The sequence below is a fragment of the Equus asinus genome, chromosome 8 (genome assembly GCF_041296235.1).
Source record: "Equus asinus isolate D_3611 breed Donkey chromosome 8, EquAss-T2T_v2, whole genome shotgun sequence".
Lineage (NCBI taxonomy): Eukaryota > Metazoa > Chordata > Mammalia > Perissodactyla > Equidae > Equus > Equus asinus.
Genome location: NC_091797.1, coordinates 9,015,923 through 9,039,642, shown reverse-complemented (window position 1 = coordinate 9,039,642; position 23,720 = coordinate 9,015,923). Strand labels below are relative to the sequence as shown.

Sequence of the window (23,720 nt, the reverse complement as noted above, 5' to 3'; positions counted from 1 at the left end):
ATTCAAAACTCATCAATAGCTTCCCATATCCTTTAGAAAAAAAAATAAAAAATTCTTATTTTACCTGGACAATTTGGTCCCCTATTATTTCTTAGACCTCACCCCCTATGACTGTCCCCTTTGCTCACTCTGCTCAGGGCGCACTGGCCTCCTAGCTATTCCCTGAACATAACAAACACATTATTGTCTCACAGGCTTTTCATCTGCTATTCCCACTACTTGGAACACGCTTTTCCTAAATATGCAAATGTCCCTTCTCTCATTCTTTCAGAACTCATTCAAATGTCACTTATGAGAAGTTTCTCTCACTAGTCTATTAAACTAGCATTTACTCATCCTTACCTTGCTTTGATCGTCTTAGTGTTTATCAATCACCCCTGTGCATATTACGCAACCAAATACACAAATACACCTTTGTTTATTTACTTATTGGCTGTTTCCCACTTCTAGAAAAGCTCCCTGGTATAGGACTTGGTCTCTCTTCTGTTCACTTGCTCTCATTGTTCCAGGCTGACTGTTCTAGAACAATGCTTGGCACATGATAGCTGCTCAATAAATATTTATGGAATAAAAGAGTGAATAGCTCATAGGAAGATTAGACACCATTTACATGAGTAGCCTAATGTAACTGAATCATAATTCTTTAAAACACTATACAAAAGTAGAAAATATTTTCGTTTAGCTCAGGATTTGGATAATGAATGCATAATTTTAATCTTACTTAGTGATCTATAAATATTTATGATTCATTATTTTTTACCTCAAATGAGCTCCTTCATTTAAAGTCCTCTGCCTGAATCTTAACTTATAAATTTATATATTACTAGATTACTAATTCCTTTTAAGTATATAAAAGTGTGGCAAGAAAATGGCTTAATATCAAATTCCAAATTGTATAAGGGCTGAGAGTGGCAACAGATGACAAAGTGTTAGGTTGGAAGGAAAGACAGAAAAGCCTAAAATTTTGTGGCTGTCATTCTCCATCAAGGAAATCTCACAGCTCTCATTATATTAAATACTTGAGATTTCATTGATAGTAAGGAAAGAGAAGCAAAAAAGAAAATAAAAGTCTATATATTAGAGACAAAAAGAGAGACAGAGAGAAGTTTGGCCATCTTTATCTTTCTGGAAGGCAATTGATATGCACGAATTCACTTTTAGTGTAAAGTAGCTGGGAAAAAATAAAAAAAAGATTACCTATTCCACCTTTCATTGCCCAGGATATTTATACACAAACTGTCTAAAAAAACATGGATGATAGCATGCTCTTCTCCCCATATTTCTAATGACTTGAGATTATAGAAGTCTAGGGCCATTGGCTGGTGGCTGGATGTTTATTTCTTCTTTCACATATTTATCACAATACGAATGATGCGACTCAACTGAGAATCCTCATATTGTGTAGCAAATTCTTGAGAGTTGCTACATTGATTCCCTAGATGATCAAGAAGTGGTTATGAGAATATGATTTAACAAGCAACATTCTCATTTACAGAGAAGAGAAAAAAGAGCAGTGACAGCAGCTTCTGCCTGCTTTCATCACAATCAATGACTTTTCCAGGAGTAAGCCTATGTGTCCCAAAGTATGCTGTGTGAAGACCAGTAGCACCAAACACTATTGAGTGGCATTACTATATTTCTCACTCAATTTCAATTTTAATTTTAATTGATGAAGAAAGAAGTGGGAAAAAGAACAGTATTGAGAAAATCATGACGAAGAAGCTGCATTGTCATCTACCATAAATGATACATACACACCAAGGGGAAATGTTAACTTTCAGAATTCTCAAAAGGGGAAAGTAGAACATATAGGACATTTTAAAAATAATGGATACTGCAAAATAATGGAAAAGTAATGGATAATAATCATAATGGACTCTGCCAGAGTCTATACTTTTGCTTATCCAAATATTACTTCTCATTCTTCCGTAGGGAAATAGCCTATGTGGACAAACGGCTGCACAGTGAGTGAATGCACTCCCCAGCCACCCTTGCAGCTAGGTGCACCCTTGTGACTGAGCCAGGAAACATGGGACGTGTTTCCATGCACAGATGTGAGGGTGGCAACCTTGAGGTCACCATCAATTTAAGAATAAGCTCCTCGTCTTGGATTTGCCCACCGTCATCTTCTCTTCAGTTGGTAGAATGCAGTTACAGTAGTGATCTAGCATCTAGCAAATAAAGTCAATGTCCTAGGAAGTCATGGATGGCAACATGGGAGAAACTTCTGTCTCGAAACGATCACACTGGAGCAGGCTTACTCTAAACCACTGCCCACCTCAGGGATGGTGATGAGAAAAAAAATCTCTTTATCTTGTTTGAGCCAGTGAATTTTGAATCTCCCTGTTACAACAGCTTAGTTGAATATAGAAATCAGTATGTAGAAGTGTAGAACAGCCATTAAAATCCCAAAATATGGGGCATTAGCTTAGTGGGAGCATGGAAAGTGCAAGGAAAAAAATACTGTAGGGTAGAAAGCTGGTGACACTTGTTATGGCATTGACAGTGAGGACATGGACAGCAGGCTATAGGCCTGTGTATACTTTGGCACTACAGAAAAAAGCTGGGCCAAGCCCAACTGTTAGTAATCTTTCCTGCTTTCAGAAAAATTTACAAAAGATATGAGCTCAGATAAGAATGAGGCATTTTTCCAGAATAAACAAGAATGAATAGAACTTTGCTAAGGAAAGTTTTCTCTGCTTGATCTATGTGTTAGCTCTATAATTTAAAATAAGAGAGGGTTCAGAAATTTGAGCCTTAGCAAGATTAGAGAAGTCAACTGCTCCTGTATTCCAACAGCAAGAGATAATGAGCGTTGCTCAAAGATGCCCTTACATCTTTCCATTAGACTTTGCTGCCATATATGACCCCGAGAACCATCCTCAGGTCCCCAAACATGCACTAGCAGGAAGCATGCTGCAAAGCTTGTGAAGTCCCCTGTGAGGGCCTGCTCTACTTTACTCAATTCAGATAAGGCCATTCATCCATTAGAACAAGGAAGAACCTTCCAGCAAATCTGGCATAACTTCCATAAAAGAGAACTGAGGTTGCCAAATGTATTGACTAAAAAACTTATTTCGATGCTGTTGCTTAGGTGTCTTTTAATCTCTGCTTGGCAGGATTTTGTAATTATTATTGCCAACAGAGCCTTCAGTAGCCAGTAACATTCAGTAGAAACTAATGGGAGTTTCTATTGTAATTTTTCTGCTCCTTCTCCACCACTTATATGGGTATTTTGAATGGGAAAGAAGGTTGAGAGCAGGAAAGATAATCTGTCTATTATTTCACAGGTTGCTGGACTTCAAGGAACCAAGTCAAGACCTAATGTAGTGGTCTGCCTATTTCCCAGAGATTCTAAGCTGGTTGCAGTAATTGGAATTGAACCTTGATTTTCTCTGTTGGGCAGAAGGTAGGAATCTTTTTATTATTTGTTTGTTTGGTTTTGTTTTTAATGCGAAGAAGGGTATTCACTCATCTTTAGATGACTAGAGGGTTGGGCCATAGAGGACTTCACTTGTTCCCCTCCAAAATCCATTTGTCTCTTCTTCCAAAGGAGAGATTGACCATCTCAAGACCACATTTCCTACTCTCCCTCACATTTGTGCGTAGCCATGTGTAGAGTGATGTGTACAAATTCTTCATGATTTGCATAATAGTAAATTCCTTGTGCTCTGCTTCTTTTCAAGCTTCATGTAACTGGGCGGAAATGTCAATGATCAGAGCCACTTTAGAAGATTCATGTTAATGATGGTGCAATGGACTGAATCTTCGTGTCTTCCAAAATTCGTGTTGAAATCTCAACCCTCAATGTGATGGTATTAGGAGGTGGGGTCTTTTTGGGGGATAATTAGATCACAAGGGTGGTGGCCTCATGAATGGGATTAGTGTCTTTAAAAAGGGGACCTCAGAGACCTCTCTTGCTCTCATTCTACCATGTGAGGATTCAATAAGCAGACAGCAGTCTGCAACCCAGAATAGGGCTCTCTCTAGAACCCAACCATGCTGGCACCCTGATTTGGGACTTCCAGTCTTCATTACTCTAGCAAATAAATTTCTGCTGTTTATATGCCATCCAGCCTATGGTATTCTGTTATAGTAGCCTGAACTGACTAAGACAGATGGCACCCACCAGCCTGTAACCCTGAATGATGTCATGGAGCAGAGCCCACCTACTTGCCCTAGTTTATTATGTGTGAGGGAGATAAACTTTTCTCTTGTTTGGGCCACTGCGTTGTGGGTCTCCTTATTATCGAAGTTTAGCCCATAACCCAAATAATGCAGCTGGCAATTAAAAAAATCCCTTGAAGATGAACAGGCACTCAGTAAATATTTGTTGAATGAATAAATGATTGAATAAAAGAATTCAAAGAAAAGATGATTGTATTTGAACATGAATACTCTTAGAACATTTTGCTATAAATATTTTTGCAAGACTTTATGTATACTTCCCAAAGTATGTCCACTTATATTAACAGCAATTGGAACAGTAGAAAAGAAAAACAATCATTCATTTATTTTCTGACATGAATAAAATTCAGGTTATAAGTTTAAAGATAATGTAACTGACCAATGTATGTGTCAATTTTATATTGTTTTATTATTTTTCAATTTTAAAAACATATGACTTGGCTAGAAAAAGTAAATTATGTATGTATGCTTTTCATTTCATTATTTATGAAATAAATTATTGAATGAAATGAAATTATTTCATTTTATTATTTCAGAAAGCTACTATTCCATTACATATGCTTCATTTATCATGTTGTTTAATTATGTTGAAATACGAGCTAAAAGTGGACACATAAACTCAGTATAAACACAACCTGGTTATTTAATTTTCAATTCACTATTATTCCATCTTATATGTTAGAAAATACGGCAGTCAAGGTTTCTAAATGTATTGTTACAATTATAGAGGTGTCAATTAAAATTATGACAATTACTGGTGATTTGGAACTTAATTACTCTGGTGGTTATAGCAGATATAATTTTTCTTGGAACTGACACATATATAAAACTAGGATATAACATGTTAGCTGCATTGATTTATTAAAGAATATCTAATTATTAGTAACATTCTACACAATATTTTGACTTTTTGACATCAAGACCTTAGACACTAACAAATATTTGGAAAAAAATTAATAAATAAGTGGAGTAAAGGAGATAGGAAAAATATCAGATTAATTAATTAATGGTCAATTGGAAAACCAGAGATGGAAATTTTCAGTTCTTTTTCGGTGAATGGAGAATATTTTACCCTAAATAGACTATGTTAGCAGTTTATCAAGCCAACTAATTAAAGGAAATGAATATAATAGAAAAAATTAGGATGAAATTTGGTTCCTGGGAAACCAAATAATATCTTCACCAGAGTCAAGCTGTTTTTCCAAGCAACTTCTTAGTCAGCCTACCTGGGGAATAATAACACTTGCATTTCTCTACTGCTTCACAATCTAGCACTTGGTGTTAATATTCATGTGGCAGGAGAAATCACACTGATGGTAGAAGAGCGCTGTTCACAAATCAATGAGACTAACTATGCTTGTAAAGGAATATTGTGTGTGTGTGAGGAAGATTGTCCCTGAGCTAACATCTGTTGCCAATCTTCCTCTTTTTGCTTGAGGAAGATTGTTGCTGTGCTAACATATGTGCCAGTCTTCCTCTATTTTGTATGTGGGACACCACCACAGCATGGCTTGATGAGCTGTGTGTAGATCCATGCGTGAGATCTGAACCCGTGAACTCTGGGCTGCTGCCGAAGCAGAGTCAAGCGTGTGAACTTAACCACTATGCCATTAGACCAGCTCTCTGTAACAAATGGAGATACTGGCAGTAATATAAATGAGAACTCTCTTCTATCGAATGTGTTCATATACTCAAACCAGTTAGACTGGTATAAATGGGAAAAAAATAGAAGGTGCAATTTGTTAAAAATAAACACTTTGCTTAATTTTTCAACTGTTTACTTCGGTAAGATAAAAAAATTACCAGAGATAATTAAACACTTTACAAATACATCACAGCTTGTCATGGCCCTCATAAAATTAAAGCTCCCACATTCATAGCTTTCAGTTCACTTGTTTTATGCCATGGTGTCTTTCATTTCAACCTTTCTCTAATTCTCGTCCAGCTGCAGATTTTTTGTGTATGAAAGTAGGACAGATAGATGAGCATGAGTTTCAACTAAAGCTTCATTGATTATTTTCTGGATTTAATAAAAGTAAAAAATGCAAAATAATATTTTAGAAGAAGGGATGAAGGGACTTCATTAATATACTAATACAAAAGATTTATAACTACTCAACTATTCTTAGCATTTAAGTGGGTGCTCTTAAAACTTGTTCTCCTAAGCATTTACACTTAAACCTTGTTATATTGTGCATTTACACTATATTTCCAGAGATATTTGTCCAATAAAGATAAATTTTCAGCTCAGCTCCCACACTCCAATTGCAAATTGGTAGTTCCTTTATTCTTGTACCCATTTACATAATGATCAAATCCTTCTGTTTAATTTCATAAAGCTCCAAGAAAGTGTTATTCACAAAGCTGTAAATCTAGTGTGTAGATTAATATGTGCAACACACACATACATGTGTCAATTCTCACCACCAACCACAACCCTCCCTGACACCATCATTCAGGGCATCAATCAAACATTGTTGGGATGGAGAAAGGAAAGACTCTTCACCAAGCAGCTCAAGATTCTACAGCTCCCTTCCACATCATATTACTGCCATGTTACCTGCTAATTCTCATAGTTATTCCCTTGGGGGACATTTCCAATTATTTCCAGCACTGAGAGTGACGTTTACCAACATAGGATCAACTTTATGCTTATGATGGAAAATGTGAGCTATGTGCAAATAGGTTTTTAAAATGATCTTCATTTGTCTATCCTTTCTAGAACAAATCCTGTCTTCCCACAGAAACTAGCTGCATGCATCACTCCTGCCTCACCTCTCCCAATATATTCTTTCACTTTCATTATTCCTGGCTGTATAAAGTAATAGTATAATAACCATTTAAAAAATCTAGCAGCTACATATAGTTATAATCGGACTTTTTTTAAAACACTAAAAAACAAACAGGTGGGACTAAGAAAGCCCTTGGGGAAATTATAGTCCAGCAGAACAGCCATTGAAAAGGGATAAGGAGTGATTCTTTCCTTTCTTCTTTTTCTTCATTCATCAAATGATGGACCCTTGAAAAGAAGGAGGAATTAACTACTCAGGTAAAATGGAGTGAAGAAGATTAATAGGCAGGGGGTCAGCACCAGCCAAGGCTCAGAGGCAGGAAAAAGTGTGGTACCAGCCACCACTCCTGCAGAGTGGCCAGGGGGTTAGTAAAAGTGAGAGAGGAGGTCAACATTGGATCTTGAGAAAGACGCAGGGGCCACACCTCGAAGGACCTGCCTTAGCCATGGTAAGGAATTTCGATTTTATCTCGGGGGGGCACTAAAGACAATGTATGATTCAAGAAGGGGACAGACATGATTATATTTTGTCTTAAACAAATTCTTCTGCTGGTGGGGCTTTGTTTTTGTTGCTGTATCATCAGCATCTGGCACACTATCAAGCACACAGTAGGTACTCAACAAATACTTATTAGAGAAACAAATGGATAAGTGAATGCCTGTGGAATTAATATTTCCTCTCACAATTGCTGTTTTCCTTGTTTTTTTTTTATAGTTTTATTCCCTTTATATCCATGAGCTTGGGCTTTTTCGTTAAATTAAAATGTGAGAAAATTTGCATATTAGGATAAATTATTTGTGAGCATAACTCATAATTATTTCATTTCATTAGATGCTACGTTCAGTATCTGCAGTTTAAACTGCTCAATGTCTTCTTTTTCCGCAACTTTGCAGAGATTGAAAGGCAAGAAGAAAAGAGGATAATTCTGGGTTAACTTTAGTCAATAGTTCAAAAAACTATTTTGGAAGATTTGGTGGATATTGAGAGCAATACATAAATTAAGTCTGATGTTTTGGAGGCCCAAACTCAAATGTGTGAATTATAAAGAAGGATGATTTGCTTAATTCTTTTTGCTAATGTTTTAATAACATCTGTAGTGAAAGAGAAACCACATCTATTAAATGCTATTTCTTTATTGACTTAAACCTTCTTTCCTACTCCCTCACGGCTTGTGCCACCTGATTTTTGGAACTGAGAAATCTAAAATGAGAAGGGGCCTTAAACAAGAAATTAAGTCATTTGTCTCTGAAATTCTCCTCCTTCCCTTCTCTTCCCAGAAGCAATAATAGTAGTAACAACCATAAAAACACACAACTAATACTTTTCCAACACCTAATACATGCTGAACATCACTAAGAGCTTTACAAACCTTGTCTTATTTCATCATCACAACAACTTTTGAATCGGTATTAGGCAAAGTACAGAAGCAGCTGATTGAATTACTTGTCCTAAACCACCCAGCCCTTCAGAGATGAATCTGTGATTTGAACCTTGGTGTATCTGATAGAACTCACGCGGGCAACTTGTAATTCATCTAGTCCATTAGATGTATTCAAACACTCATTCTCAATTTTATCTGCATAATACCAGAAGAAAAGATGGGAAACAATTTACTTAAAGTCGGTGTGATCTTGGGCTAATCGTGATTAGGAAGATCAGATGAGCTGTGAGCTGCCCTGTATATTTGCCTGTCCTCCTCCTCCTCCTGAGTAAAATTTTAGCTCCCCTCAAGAACAGGGGCCTGACCCAAGCACACAGAGTTCTCAACACCCTCTCATCCCCTCCTCAATTATTTCCTTCTCCAGGAAGACTTCTCAGATCTCTAATAACCCCACAATGTGTTCCCACAATGCTATGTAACTCCCACATATAGAACCATCATTGCTGCAATGTCACCTTTATATGTGCTAGTATTCACTTGTCTGCCTTCCCAATTAAAATATGATTTCCCCGAGGTCAGGGCTATTTGGATCACCCTTGTATTCACAGGGAGCAATCCAGTGCCTGACACATGGTAGATGCTCAAGAAATATTGGCGAAATGAAGGAAGTGGAGTCTTGGAACTGATGGGCTTTATATTCATTCCAATTCTCAACAGTAATCTTCTAACCTGCAGGCATTACCCAACAACCCATTGCGTCAATGACCACCCATCACTGTCGCTGTACTCTCTCCTTGACTCCCCTTCCTATTTGAGGAACCCAGTGTGATCTTATGCCATTGAGTCTTTAGCATTCAGTTCTATCTGGAACAAGCTCTCCAGTTCCTTTACCAATTTCCTTGATCCATCTTGACTTAACTTTGATAAGAGGCAACCTTCTAACTACATATAAGAAGAATATGGGAGACCTATAGGGTTTGAGATGTTTGTAACAGGAAGAGTAGATTTGATGGTTACTTAGAAAGCTTCTAGGTGACAGAGTAAAGGATGCTACTCACCTACAAAGGAATAGGATGTAGACTAGGGGAATTCGACAAGATGCTTTTAAGCTATGCCAGGTAATCTAAGACTTGGGTTTTAGAGTATGGGGACATTGAGTTTATTATTCTCCTTTTCAACTTCTCATGGGACCAAGGACCAAAACCTTTGCTTCTTATATACTTAGAAAATTCTAACTATGTGAAATCACCCAATAAATATTTATCGAGTACCAGTACTATAAAAGATACCTTAACATATCACTTAGATATGTTGGAACAATAAGTATTCGTGCTGCCTACTTCACAGGAAGAATGAATAGATTAATATTGTGAATGTCTTCAACCTACTTTCTTTATATTTATTCAACAGAATTTATTGAGAACCTGGTTTGTGCCAGACACTATTCTAAGTGCTAGGGAATACAGCAGTGAGAATAGACAAAGATGCCTTCTCTCATAGAGTTCAGAAGTAAAATAAATAACAAGTAAAATAAACAAGCAACATGTAAGCTAAGTTAAATAGCTATAAGCGCCAAGGAGAAAAGACTAAAAATGGGAAGGGAGACATCAAGCGTTGTGATAATGGGTAAAATTATAGTTAAAGTAGTTAAAACGGCTTTACTGATAAGGTGATGTTGAACAAAGACTGAAGCAGATAAAGGAACAAGCCTTGGAAATTGGAGGACAAGCATTCCAGGCAAAAGAAGAGAAAACATACAGATCTTGAATTAGGAGTTGGCTTAGCATATTCAAGGAATGGCCAGACAGCCAGCGAGTAGTACAGAGTGCGCTGCAGGAGATGCAGCTGGGGAGGGGGCAGGTGGCACAGATTCTTTTCCACACCTTCCCCTAAGTGCTGTCTTTCTCAAGTCTGTATCTTGAGCTCATTCCTTCTTTCCTCAGATCCTTCAGTTTTACTATCAGACCCATCCCCAAGACTTCACTGATCACAAACTATATAACTTCTGTCAAGAAACTTCCAATATAAAAATAACACTTGTTAGAATCTCCATGTTAACGTCAAGGAGCACAACAGTCTCCAAGTATTCGTTATAATATTGTGAAGGTGAGAAATGTACATTTTTCATCCAAATATTAAAAGCTAATTATTTTAGTCAAACGTGAAGTAACAGCAATTTAGAGAAAGCACCAATTTATTTGAAAGCAAAAAAATGTGCTTGAATTTTGCTAACTAAATGTACAGATGAGAGGTGGTCTCTGAACTTACTGCCATGATTAATTCCATAAGTAGAGAGAAGTGAAGAGTCATAATATTTACAGGCTGTCACCAATTAATTTCAAGGGTTTATTAAGGAAATGCTCTGAATTATTAAAACAGATGGATATAAAACACAATTATGATACATTCAGTCATAAGGAGAAAGAAAAAGGGAAAAATATATACTATACATAAATGCTAATTATGAATGAATCCACATATATACATAGTTTAAAATTATTAATCTTATATTATTAGATTAAAATCACAGGTACCAATACCAAAGAGATTTAAATACGAAAAATATATAGCTTAAATTATTTAGCCACCATTATGTATACATATTTTATATGCTTCACTCTCCGTTCAAGAATTTTTCCACTTAGAGATTGGCCTTTATTCTGAGGACAACTGCAGAATTAAAACATACAAGTCCACCTTTCTGACTAGAAATTAGTGTCCACATATATAATCATTTGCTTTGTTGAGAATTCACTATCATTGCATTCATATTGTTAGTAAATAAAAACCTATATAAAGTTTATGGTATGCTATAAAATAAATAAATAAGAATATATATATATAGTATAAAAATAAACCATGTCAAACTCAAACTCTTAGGCGTAACTTATTTTATACATTTCTACCACAGAAATAATCAAAATAGATTTTAAAGAAATGAAACTCCCTTAAAATAGTTTTATTCAAAAATTGAAATACATTGATTACTTTGTGTACGTGTGCTCAAAAATATTAAATCAAATATGTTCCTTTTTGTGTGTATGTGTTTCAACTAAAATGCAAATACCATTTTCCATGCTCTCAAATCAGCAGTTTTCAGCAAGTTCTAACAAGGGAAAAGATCAATCCTTTAGATACCATATTTCTAAAGTATCTTTGGAGTTCCATCAGAATCACATAAATAGTTTTAAAATATCTTTAACATTTTAGTATTGTACTATTTATTTATTCATTGCATTCAACCAACAACGTTACACAGAAAGCACTGTGGTATCAAGGAGACATGTTTGTGTATAAATACAAAGTAAATCTTCGTCTTCCAAAATTAACTAGTAAACTAAATACATTAAACATAGATGGAGGGGTAGATGGATAACAATAACCCTTTGCAGTTATTTTCTGGCCTGTTTGCTTTGAGAAAGTCAAAGATATAAATCTCCCTCTCAGAAGTAACTCTTCATGAGACAGAAAAAGTTCACAGTCTCAAGAGTGTGGAACAGTGAGGTCTCCATTCTCTGATCCATTTGGAGAAAAATCAGTATTTCTTCCAAAAATGATACAAAGAATACAGAAAAAAGGTATCTGAACTTACAAATGGGAGCTGCTATGTTCCATTTTTACTGAGTGTGCCATTTTGGATAAATCATTTAATCTCTCTGAACTCCAGTTTCTTCACCTTTAACATGGCAATAATGCTATCTACCTCAAGTATTAATGAGATAACCTGTGACAGCCTATGATAAGTGCCTGGTCCATAGCAGGTACTCAATAAATATTAATAATGGGGGATTGTCCAATCAATGAAGGCACAGACATAAAGCTCTTCTTCTTCATATTCATAAAGGTCGCAGTGCTGATAGAGACTTCATCTTCTTGAACTATTCTGAAACAAGAAATACCCATACATGCCCTCTTAAGTTTCAGTTGATGGTATTTAATGTTCTCAGGATGAAATATAGGCTGATTATTCATGAGGGAAGTGACATATTTGTTCTGCTCATAGATTAAGGATCAAGACAGATGATCTATATGAGGCATCTCGTGTAGAATTATGATCAGCCTTGCAATGATCCCCTTTATAGAAAATGGATGTTTTGAGAGTGCAACCTCATGCCCTAAATGAGAGAGAAATACATTTAGATATGTTTTTATTTTCAGGATTCAACACTGTGCCTACATTTCTGCAAATGGTGTCTTTTATAGACAATATTTAATCATTTTTTTCCAGTTCGGCTTGTATTTTTTGCTTACTTTGACCCTTTATTACGGAAATGAGAGGTGAGCAATTTTATAACAAAAACATTAATTTTTCTGTTTCATTGTGTAGAATTATCATTAGAACATAGTGATTATTTTCTACAAATAAGACCTTAAACTGACTGATTAATTAGGCTCAGTGGTACATGACATTGTTAAATGAACTGTTATACACTTTTGGTACAAATATACAGAAGCTATTGAACCCTAGTTTGAAATGGACATAATTTTAACTGTGTACACATATTTCCTTGGCTGAGTCATAATTCATGAATATCAGTAAGATTTCAGTGTGGTAAACATGAGTATAATTTCTAATTATTTCAATACTTTAATCTAGTTGACTTTGAGACTGAATTCATTGGTGCAAGCTGCACCAGGGCTATGTGTTAATGATGATTTATATTCTTCCCCATTCAAATCACAAAGAAATCTCACCTGCGTCGTGGAATGTTTCAGAACTACTTGTTACTTATTAAAGGGTTATTTCCACATACCAGGCTTTGGAAATTTAAATAAATAAAACAGAGTCTGGGGAAAGAATATATGAATTGATAACCATGATTCTATTTTGACAAGGCTTTTGTTATCTGAAAGAAAGAAGGCCTCATTCATCCAGAAACTTTCAGTATGCAACATAAGTCAGATGAGGCTCTGTCTGTGCACCACCATTGTGGCAGGCTTGGAAGTAAATTGTAATTATGTTATTTTCATGTCACCCTTTTCTCTAATCCTCAAACTGTGAGTGATAATTCCTTAGCACGGCACATCAGTCCCTTTTCTATCTTCATTCTAATGAGCTATTCATCCTCTTCCATATCATCCCCTATTACCAGTGTTTCCAAAAGTCACAAATGCTTTCATACCTCCATGCCCCCGAACATGGTTATCCTTCTATCTAGATGGAACTTGCTTAACTTCGTCACCGAGGAAAGTATTCATCATCCTCCTGGGATCCAGCTCAATGGTCAGCTTCTTAGTAAAGCTCTACCCAACCTCCCAGACAAGTCAGCCCTTCCACTTGCCTTCTGGAAGACCTTGCTCAATCTTCATGTAGAACAGCTCTCATTGTACCTGAACTCTTTTTTTTTTTTTTTTTTTAAAAAAAAAAAAAAACAAAACTTTATCTCTTCTTCTAGCACAATAGTTCTAAATATCTAGTGGGCATAAGCATCACAGGGATACTGTCCTAAAAATGCAGATTCCTGAGACCTATTTGCAGATTCTGGATCAGCTGGCCTCAGCAGGGGCCCAGAAATCTGCAATTTCATTTGCAGGTGTTTATGATGCAGAAGTCCAAGATCATACTTTGTAAAAAAACTACACTAATTGTGAATAAATCAAAGTCTTAGCTATGCCTTATTTGAATATATAGGTTCAGAATAGTGACAGTCAATGAATGTTTGCTGAATAAATGAATGAGTAGTTCTAAAACACTACATAATTCCGGTGTGAATAATTTGTAAGCTGCCTGACAGCACATGTAGATTCGTGGCTAGGTTCTCATGGAATTTTAATTAGTGGGCAATATCAATTTAAAGGTTGCTACTGAACTTTATCCTTGGTACTCTCTGTTTTTCCAAAAATTTTTTGAAAGCTACTTGAAAAAGAAACATAAGATTTGCTAGGAAGTATAACTAATATGCTGGTTTTAAGAATTAGTATTAAAAAGGAGCTCAAAATCAACAATAAAATGCCCAAACAACAAGGTGAAATGTCACAGAGATAAATGTACATTTCTGTGTTTGGGTGAAAAAAATCAATTGCAAAATGCAGGATGGTGTGAGAAGTGGCTTGACAGCAGTTTATTTAGGAAGAACCTAGGTTTTCAGTTGAAAACAAATTCAATAAAACCCCATAATGTGACACAACCACTTAGGAAAACCACATGGTCAGATCATATTGAAGGGCTTTAAAGCAAGAAGCAAAGGATGCAATAACACCATTTCTTTGCACCAGTCAACTCTCGTTGATATAACGTACCACAAGATCACTGTGCCACACTTGAAGATGGACATTGGACAACTGGAATGTTTTGTAAGACAACAGCTAGGGTCTCTGGTGAAATGAGGCTCATGATACACCAAGAAGACTAGAGGAAAACCATGTCCATGGGGGCGTTTATCCTGGATCCAGGCTTGTTAACAGTACAATAACGTTGTTTAACAAACAATCACAAAATATTAGCATCATACAACAATAAGCAATTATTTAGCTTGTGGGTTTTGGTTTGGCTGGAGGTTCATTGATCTAGGCTAGGTTTGCTGGGGACTCTGTTCCAAGCAGTGTATGGAGCTGAGCTGGGCCTCCCTGAGGTCTGAGCTCCACATGTGTTCCTTCAGGAGCCCTGACCAAGGGCGCAGTAGCTGCCTGGGGAAGCTCTTCTCATGGCAATGGCAGGAAACAAATGGGAGACAACAGACCTCTTCAAGTCAAGGCTTAGAAGTGGCACTGTTCTATTAATTAGTCAAAGCAAGATAGGTGATGGTGCGGTGAGGAGTCAGGAAAACAGATGCTCCCACTTTTTTGAGAGGGACTGAAAAATTACAAAGCAAAGGGTGTGAACACAGGGAGAGTGAAGAATTATATCCGTGAACATTGATAGAGGGACATCATCTTCATAAAGAAAGCTAGATTTATTACATGTAGCTTCACAAAACTGATTAGCGACCAATGTATGTAGATGGAGATTATAGGAAAGGACATGTCACTTCAGTTTGAGAGCTTCCTAATAGGCTGAAGTGTTACCAAATGGAATAAAGGGAAGCAATATGGCATTAGGACAAAGGGCCCAGTCTTTGAAATAGGACAGAAGTCAGTGCAAAGCTTGGACCTTTTACTTATTAAGCTACAAAGTCCTGGGCAAGGTAAATATTCTGAGTCCCAGTTTCTTTATTTGTAACATGAGGATACAACTATCCACCTCATTCAATAATGTTTATAAAATAATGAACACAGGCATCTGTGCATAGCAACTACTCTGTATTGGGTTATTATTGTTAGAATCTTACTGCCTTTACAAAGGGTCAAGTGCTCCCTGACTGGCCTGTCAACTGCTCTCTGGCCTCTTTCACACATCTCCTGTAACTCCATCTGACTGAATATTATGCAAGACAAGTCCATCTTACTTATACGTGAATTCCAAATCCAAAAACTCTGAAACCAATTTTTTTCTTTAATGAGATGTCTGAAATCATTAGGCCACAAAATTCTGATCTAAAGTGATAAGAAGCTATTTATATTCTGCTTAGTGTATTCATATACTTCAACACAATAATATGAACATACATTTTTGGCCCAGTTGCCACTTGGGGGTGATATGTAATATATAGAATATGCATTGCATTGCCTTTCTAAAATACAAACAATTCCGAATATGAAACATCTGGTCCACGGTATTGCAACTATGATTGTGAACCTGTACAAAAGCATACCATACTGTTCACTATACCACTTCCAACACCTAGAAAAGGTGCTATTCCCTTCCTGTCATTTCAGCTAAATGTCCTGCCACTCCCAACTATTTTATTTTTATATTTTATTTATTTATTTATTTTTTGGTGAGGAAGATTAGCCTTGAGCTAACATCTGTTGCCAATCTTCCTCTTTTTTCTGCTTGAGGAAGATTAGCCCTGAGCTAACATCTGTGCCAGTCTTCCTCCATTTTGTATGCCTCCACAGCATGGCTGATGAGTGGAGTAGGTCCACATCCAGGATCCAAACCCTCGAACCTGGGTCCACGAAGCAGAGTGCACGGAACTCTAACCACTCGGCCTCAGGCTGCTCCCTGCCAACTATTTTATAATCTGATTCACCTGAAGGACCTCGAATTCTTTAGGAAAGAATTTCTTTGCTTATTTCTCTGTCTTTGTGCACAAATACATCGTTGCCTGGCTAAATTTTATTTACCCAGTCAAATCACAGCTTGGCATCAGTTCTTCTGAGAAGCCTTCTGGTACTTTCTCTTAACCCTCTACTCAGATGGCCACCTATGATCTCTCATATCCTCTGGCATATCCCTTTAGCACAGTACTCATCACATGCCAGGTGTTTATTTGGATGTCTGTCTTCCTCCCTAATTGCCTCCAAATGGTCCACCCCTGGATTTTAGGACATCCTTCACAGACCACATAGTGCCCTCGAATAGCCGTTCTGAAGGGCTCCTGTTACCAAGCCTTTGGAAGCACTCTCTGGATACTGACTTCTTTTCTATCTTGATTATTTTGCATAAAGCAGAATTTAACCACGTTTCATATTCAGAAAACAATAGCTGTGGCTACCTACAGATATGTTTGGTTTAACCTTTAAAGTGTTTAAATTTTAAAAATTAGTTGCCAGCATCTAAAAATCAGTGCATTTCACTGAAAAACTGATGTGGCAAGGTATATTTTCCAAAAATGGCCACAACAAAATTTTTCACCTTTGAACCATGCCAGTTCCCCATTGTGTGGTGAGGTCTAACACCTCTTGTCTTCAATCTGGCTGGGCTGTGACTCGCTTGTAACTAACAGAATGAGGCTAGGTCATAAACGGCAACGCAGCTTCTGCTTTGTTCTTTGGGATACTCATATCTGGTGCTCTGAGCTGCCATGCTGTGAGGAAGCCTCGGTGACATGGAGAGTACTACAGGAGCATCCAAACAGCAGCCTCGGTTAAGATTAAGCATCAGGTGGGGCTGTCCACATGGCCGAGTGGTTAAGTTTGTGCACTCTGCTTTGGTGACCCAGGGTTTTGCGGGTTCGGATCCTGGGCATGGATGTGGCACAGCTCATCAAGCCACGCTGAGGTGGTGTCCCACATAGCACAATCAGAAGAACCTACAACTAGAATATACAACCATGCTCTGGGGGACTTTGGGGAGAAGAAGAAGAAGAAAAAAAGAAGATTAGCAACAGATGTTAGCCCAGGTACCAATTTTGAAAAAACAAAAAGCATCAACTGATAGACATATGAGAGAAGAATCTCCAGATGCTTCCAGCTCCAGTCATTCAGTTACCCTTACCTTTTGGGCCTCCCCAGCTGAGGCTCCAGAAATAGGGATGCAGAAACAAGCTACCCCTCGTGGCCCTTGTTAAAATTCCTGATGCACAAAATCCTCAAGCATAACAAACCTGGTTATTTTATATCACATTGTTTGGGGGTATTTTCTTACACAGGGATAGTAAGTGGAGGAGCTAGATTTCCAGATTTTCTTAAAAAAAAAAATGATCTAGCACTACTGGGCCCTCACCCTAAGTGGACTCCATGGCCACAATATGCTGAAGTTGAACAGAAGATAGTGCTTTAGACAGAGCACACACTTTTCAGTTTGCCATAGTCTCTACCACTTCTTATTGTCATACCTTGACAATTACAAACATTCATGAACATTTGTGACCCCTTAAGTATGCTGATTAACTAAATGCTAAATATTTTTCTTTCTTTTGGAGGAGCTAAGCTTCTTTATCTACTGTGGAGGCCAGAATTTCACCTTAGGTTCTTTTATTTTTTTTTTGAGGAAGATTAGCCCTGAGCTAACTGCTGCCAATCCTCCTCTTTTCGCTGAGGAAGACTGGCCCTGAGCTAACATCCATGCCCATCTTCCTCTACTTTTTTATATGTGGGACGTCTACTGCAGCATGGTGTGCCAAGTAGTGCCATGTCTGCACCCAGGATGTGAACCGGCGAATCCCGGGATATAGATATAGATATCTATATCTATCTATCTATCTATCTATACCACTTTAATGGTATATTTTCAAGTAAAAATCGACTATTTAGGCAGGCAGTTTAGTTATCACTGAAATTAATCATAATTTAAAAAGCCAATTAATACAACTAATAAAGAATAATTTGAGAAAGCACATCATTTCTTTCCTAAAACTTGTTGTTCTGGACACTTAAAGATGTCAGATGAGAACAACAACAAAACAGTGTGTATCGAGAGCTGATTCTCGCTCTGTTGAGATAAATTCAAACAATCCCGAATCTACTGGTTATGCATGCAGAGGTCTCTAGATGGCATGAAAATACAACTAACTTGCAGACTAATCTGGGAAAAGATCTCAAATCCAATAACCGTCTGTTAATTCAATCTCATCATTGACTATAGTTGGAGCCATAAGAGAACTAAATTACAAAATGAGGGTGAGACACTTTATAGGGAATAACACCACCTAAATAAATAAGCCAAGCTGTTATACAGTTAATACTATAACTTTTATTAAATTACTGGGTAAATTCAGTGTCTTACACTTAAGTTTTCATTAGAAGGGTTTCTGTAGACTTCATATCAAATACAAGTGCCCACATTAAACCTCAGTAAAAACAAAGTTAATAGTTAAATAATTTCAGTTTTTTTCTTGTGGAGATGTAACCTTTGTCAGAGCCTTTTGAAAAGCATGCAAATAACTCGCTACATTTTTATTATATTAGATTTATATTCTCTCTGGCCTCTTCAGGTACATAACGGAAGGCTGTTGAATCAATGAATCAATTTAGATTTTCAGACAGTATTTATTAGTCTTTATGTCTAAAGCCTCTGGAGTTAGCAGATGTGATTTTGAATTCAACATTTACTACCTGAATGAACTTGGGAAAGTCATTTAACATTTTTAAGCTTCAATATTTCTCTGCCTCAGAAGTCGTTGTTGCAAAGATTAAATGAGATAAAGGTCCTCAACAATTAGCATAGCAGAGAGCACAAAGCCAAGGCTAGTTGTTATGAATCATTAGTTCTAAGTAGCCTCTGAACAAGAGTGGTAGTTCCCATGGTGTGGGCTCTGAGCCTTGAGGAGCTAAGAAGTTGTGCAAGGGGCTCCAAGAACCCATTTATTCACCAAGTATATATTTGTATGTTTACTGTATATTCTGACAGTTGTTTTAATATATAGATGCTTTCTCATTAATAAAGTACAAATTCATTTAAAAGCATTACTGTTCCCCTAGTAATTTCATGTCATTATTTATATCTTCAAGCAACTGACATTAATAAGTACAACTAGTTGTTGGAGGTGTGATAAAAATTTTGGATGTTGTGCTGGGTCTCTTCCATTTGCCATCCCACTTCCACCATTTCCCCAGCCTGCTCTATACCCTGGGGATGATGAATCGAAATCCATCTACTCCCTTTCTTTTCCTTTGCCTCCTAATGGGTTCAGACAATGGGAGCAAAGGTAGGAAACTGGAAGGAGGGAGGAGAGTGAGGTCGGGTATTAACACCCTGAGCTTCTCCTTGTGGGTTGGCCATGGCTGCCATTCTGAATTGAAGGTCTCAGCTCCAGTCAGGAGGCCTCTCTGACAGCTTTTTCCACATCTCTTTCATTCCTAGGTTTCGTGGCAGACAGCTTGCCCCAAGGATACCAGCCCTAAGAACTGCATCGCCGCTTGCGGTTTCCTATACTCCGCCACTGAAAATAATTCCCTTATTAAACTCTCCTCATATTATCCTAATCTAGGAATTTCATCTTTTACCCTACTGCGTAGGCTCTGACAGTTACAGGTATTCAAAGAGGGTCTTCATTCTAGAAAACTTTGGGAACTACTGCCTTATATAGCAGAGTGAGATGTATCTTTGCTCTCCCAGCACATTCCCTCATTAATCCAGAGAAAAGAGGATTCTTTTCCTAGGTCGTATGAGTTCCTCACCTGATTCAAGCTTCAAGGAAAGCAAAGGCTTTCATTTTGATGTTTCACCTGTTACACAAATCTGCAGTTACAAATTTACACCGGAAAATTGTAAGTTCTTAACATTTCACATCCAAATTAAATTATTGTTAGAGTCAAATATCAGCATTGGTCTTTTGACTTTCATTTGCAATATTACTATTTGTATCTAAGTGCATGAAAGTTTCCCTACATCTATGATTTGGCTTGGTATAGATTCTTGATTAAAATCTGGGCACTGAAAAACACCAATTGGTTGGCAAAACCTTGCGAATTTACCGATGTCAGAAGATTGATCTCCAAAAATGTTAATGACTCTAAGGAGGATATAAAATTTAAGGTATCAGAACATGAACAGAATTTAATATTTGGTCCAATTAAAGGTGTTAATCACAGGATGTAACTTGTCTTAAGCCAAAGACTTCAAATAATTGAGTTCCCCTGGAAACTGCAATACTAATCCTGAAATTTGAAGCTTGCATAATAAACTCATCAGTCTGTCTTTTTACTTTTTTTCCTCATAGACACAGGTCAAGAGGAAAAGATGGTCAGAGACCCTCCATATCATTGTCTTTATCAGTCCTTAATATGTCATTTTATTGAGCTGCCTCCTAAGGAATCTTTAGTGAAGTCCCTTTTATGATCCATTTGAAATTTTCCACAACTAACGACACCTTACAAGACGACTGGGGATTAATTAAAGCTGTTATAGCTTCTGAACTCCGGGTGAACCTTTGTAGGGTTGTTACCTTGTGAACTTCCCTTAGACTCTCTATTGAAGACGATATAATTATTCCATTTAGACACCTGCCAGATTCTACTTTATAATCTCCACAAATTCCGTAATCACCTGTGCTGACTAACGAGTCAATTAAAGACCATTGTCTCCGAAGACTTTTTTATCTCAGTTCTACTAAGGCACACATAATCTATTGTTTTACCTGCAGTATTCTAAATCAGCAAGTCTCCTGATTTCGACCAGGACAATGCCAAATAATATTTATATTGTTTGTAAAATGATGGAGAAGTGTTATGCTCATGTGTTTCTCTTTATTCCCCTTCTTTACAAACTTTCTCCATTTCCCTCCATAAATCCAAATCATACTTTCAAAAGCCCAATTAAGGAGCCACCACTTGAAAAAGAACAAATCTAGTCTGATTCTTGTAGAAAATGAACTTTCTTTCACTTCTAATTTCTAATACTTGATTACCTTATAGTTGTTTCACTTATACTTATTTAAATATATACACAGCTTGCAAATAACTCCTCAAATTATTATGAGAAAATATTAAAATATATTTAAAAATTGAAAAGTATTGTCACTGTATGATGAGTATACTCTGGCACACATAATCATTTAATAAGTGCTTATTTAACCAAATTGTTAATTTTACCTTCTGCTGGCATAGTTGGATCAATAGAAATAATCTAAAGGTAGGGATTTAATACATTATGTAATAAATTTTCTCAGTGCTGATCCATTTCTATTACAAATTGGTATTTAAAAATTCTTCCTCACAGTTTTCTGAAATAATAGTGTTGATGTCACTCATTCATTAATGCATCCATTTATTTTTCATTCATTTACTCAACAAATCTTTATTGACCACCTCTAGTGTGCCAGACAGTATACTAATATTGAGGATACACTTTGCATAAGTAGATATTTTATAATTATTGCAATATAGAATATTAGAATCATTGTATCTAATTTCATGACCTGCTTTCTTTATCCCTCTGGTTTAGTACTAAGATGGCTCAGAAACACGTAAATATCTTGTCTGTAAATGTGATGCATATGATTATGAATATTGTACTCTCTTTGAGGGATGAGGGTCTTGTTTTTATCCCCATAGCGTAGCTACATACTAGACCTGACATTCATGTGTTCAACAATCATCTGTTCAGCTTATACCCTATGAAAGACTCAATGCCAGGTGCTGTGAAGGACCAGAGCGTGTATCAGACAAGGGCTCTGGGCAAGTAGTAAGAGTGACAAGGGATGTACACAAATGGTCCCAATGTGAGGCAGAGAGAGAAAGTGCCATAGAGAAATAAAGATATGGTGCTATTGGAATTCAGGGTAGAAACAGATTATTCACAAATAAAGGGTAAGAAAGGACTTTGGAAGCTTTGGCTTTTGAGCCAGGCGGAAGAGGACCAGAAGAATTTAACCATAGAAAAGTGAATGGATAGGAAAGGGAAAAGAGAAGGTATCAGAAGTGCATGGAAAATGGCTTTTTACATATAAATTATACTTCAATGAAACAAGATAAAATGTTTTTTCCAAAATTATTCTATGTTGCCATTACTTTTTATACATAATTATGTTCAATTAACTTAGTATTCGCTTTTCAAATATTCAAAGATAAATTATCCTAATCCTTAATTTTTTTCTTCTTCCTTGTCTCTTAGAATGAGTTAAGCCAATTTAAATCTCAAGAGAATAAAGATGCAGAAAGTTTCTCTCTTTCAGAAAATTATTCCCAAATCTCTACCAGCTGAATGGAGTAGCTCTTTAGAGCTACAAGAAATTATTTTATCCTATTCTAGGTGTGTTTGTAGTGTGTGGTAATTGTGTTTTCTACCAAATAGTTTCTGAAACAAGTTATAGAACTTTATTATCACTATTTTCTATGCACTAATATACAATGATGAACAAGCAATTGATTGAAAATATTAGCAGATATTTTAAATATGTAGCCAATTTGTATATAATACTCTATTCAGGGTCTCTCATGTGATGCGAAACTTGGCCCCAACCTAAACAACTGTGCTGTGTTCCAATATGTAATTCAGACAATTAGGCTATTTCCCGCAGTAGAAGCTCTTGGCTCCCAATGGCTTTTTTATTCAACCTACTATAAATTAACCGATTCCTCAAAATTGAAGATGGCCATTTCCATAATTATATCTTGTTATGCTTAGCTTTAAAGGTATCAGTTCATACTAATTTTTTTCCTATATTATTTCCTACAGTATTCTCTCTAAATAGAATCTCCCTTCACCCCTTTCTCTATGCTGTCCCTCAGGCCATGAAAAACCCAGACTCATACAGTACATGTAGCTTTCCTCCATTCCATAATGACCTAAAAGTTGTTTCTTTCCTTGCCACGTCCTCTCCTCCAAATATTACTTGATGATGCATCCAAATCTCTTTGGGTGCCAATAAAGTTGATGAATAAATGGTCAATGCTATAATGATTTTGTGACAATTAGTCCTATTGATTTCTGTCAATCACATAGAGGGGAGAATCACTTAACTAACTCACATAGACTCCTTCTTTCCCATGAAATTTGTAACTTTTTTTTCAGGAAAAAAACTTAGGTGATAAATTTTTCTAAAAATGCGTTTATGTCAATTTTATTCATAACTGCAGGAAAATAGAAACAACCCAAATATCCTTCAACTGGTGAATGAAGAAACTGTGGTGCATCTACACAATGAAACACTACA

General features: G+C 36.6%; 1 protein-coding gene across 4 annotated transcripts in view; it reads right to left on the bottom strand.

Annotated features, from left to right (window-relative positions):
* KHDRBS2 (KH RNA binding domain containing, signal transduction associated 2) overlaps positions 1-23,720 on the bottom strand; it is a 560,070-nt gene that overhangs the window by 62,210 nt on the left and 474,140 nt on the right. The window lies entirely within an intron of this gene.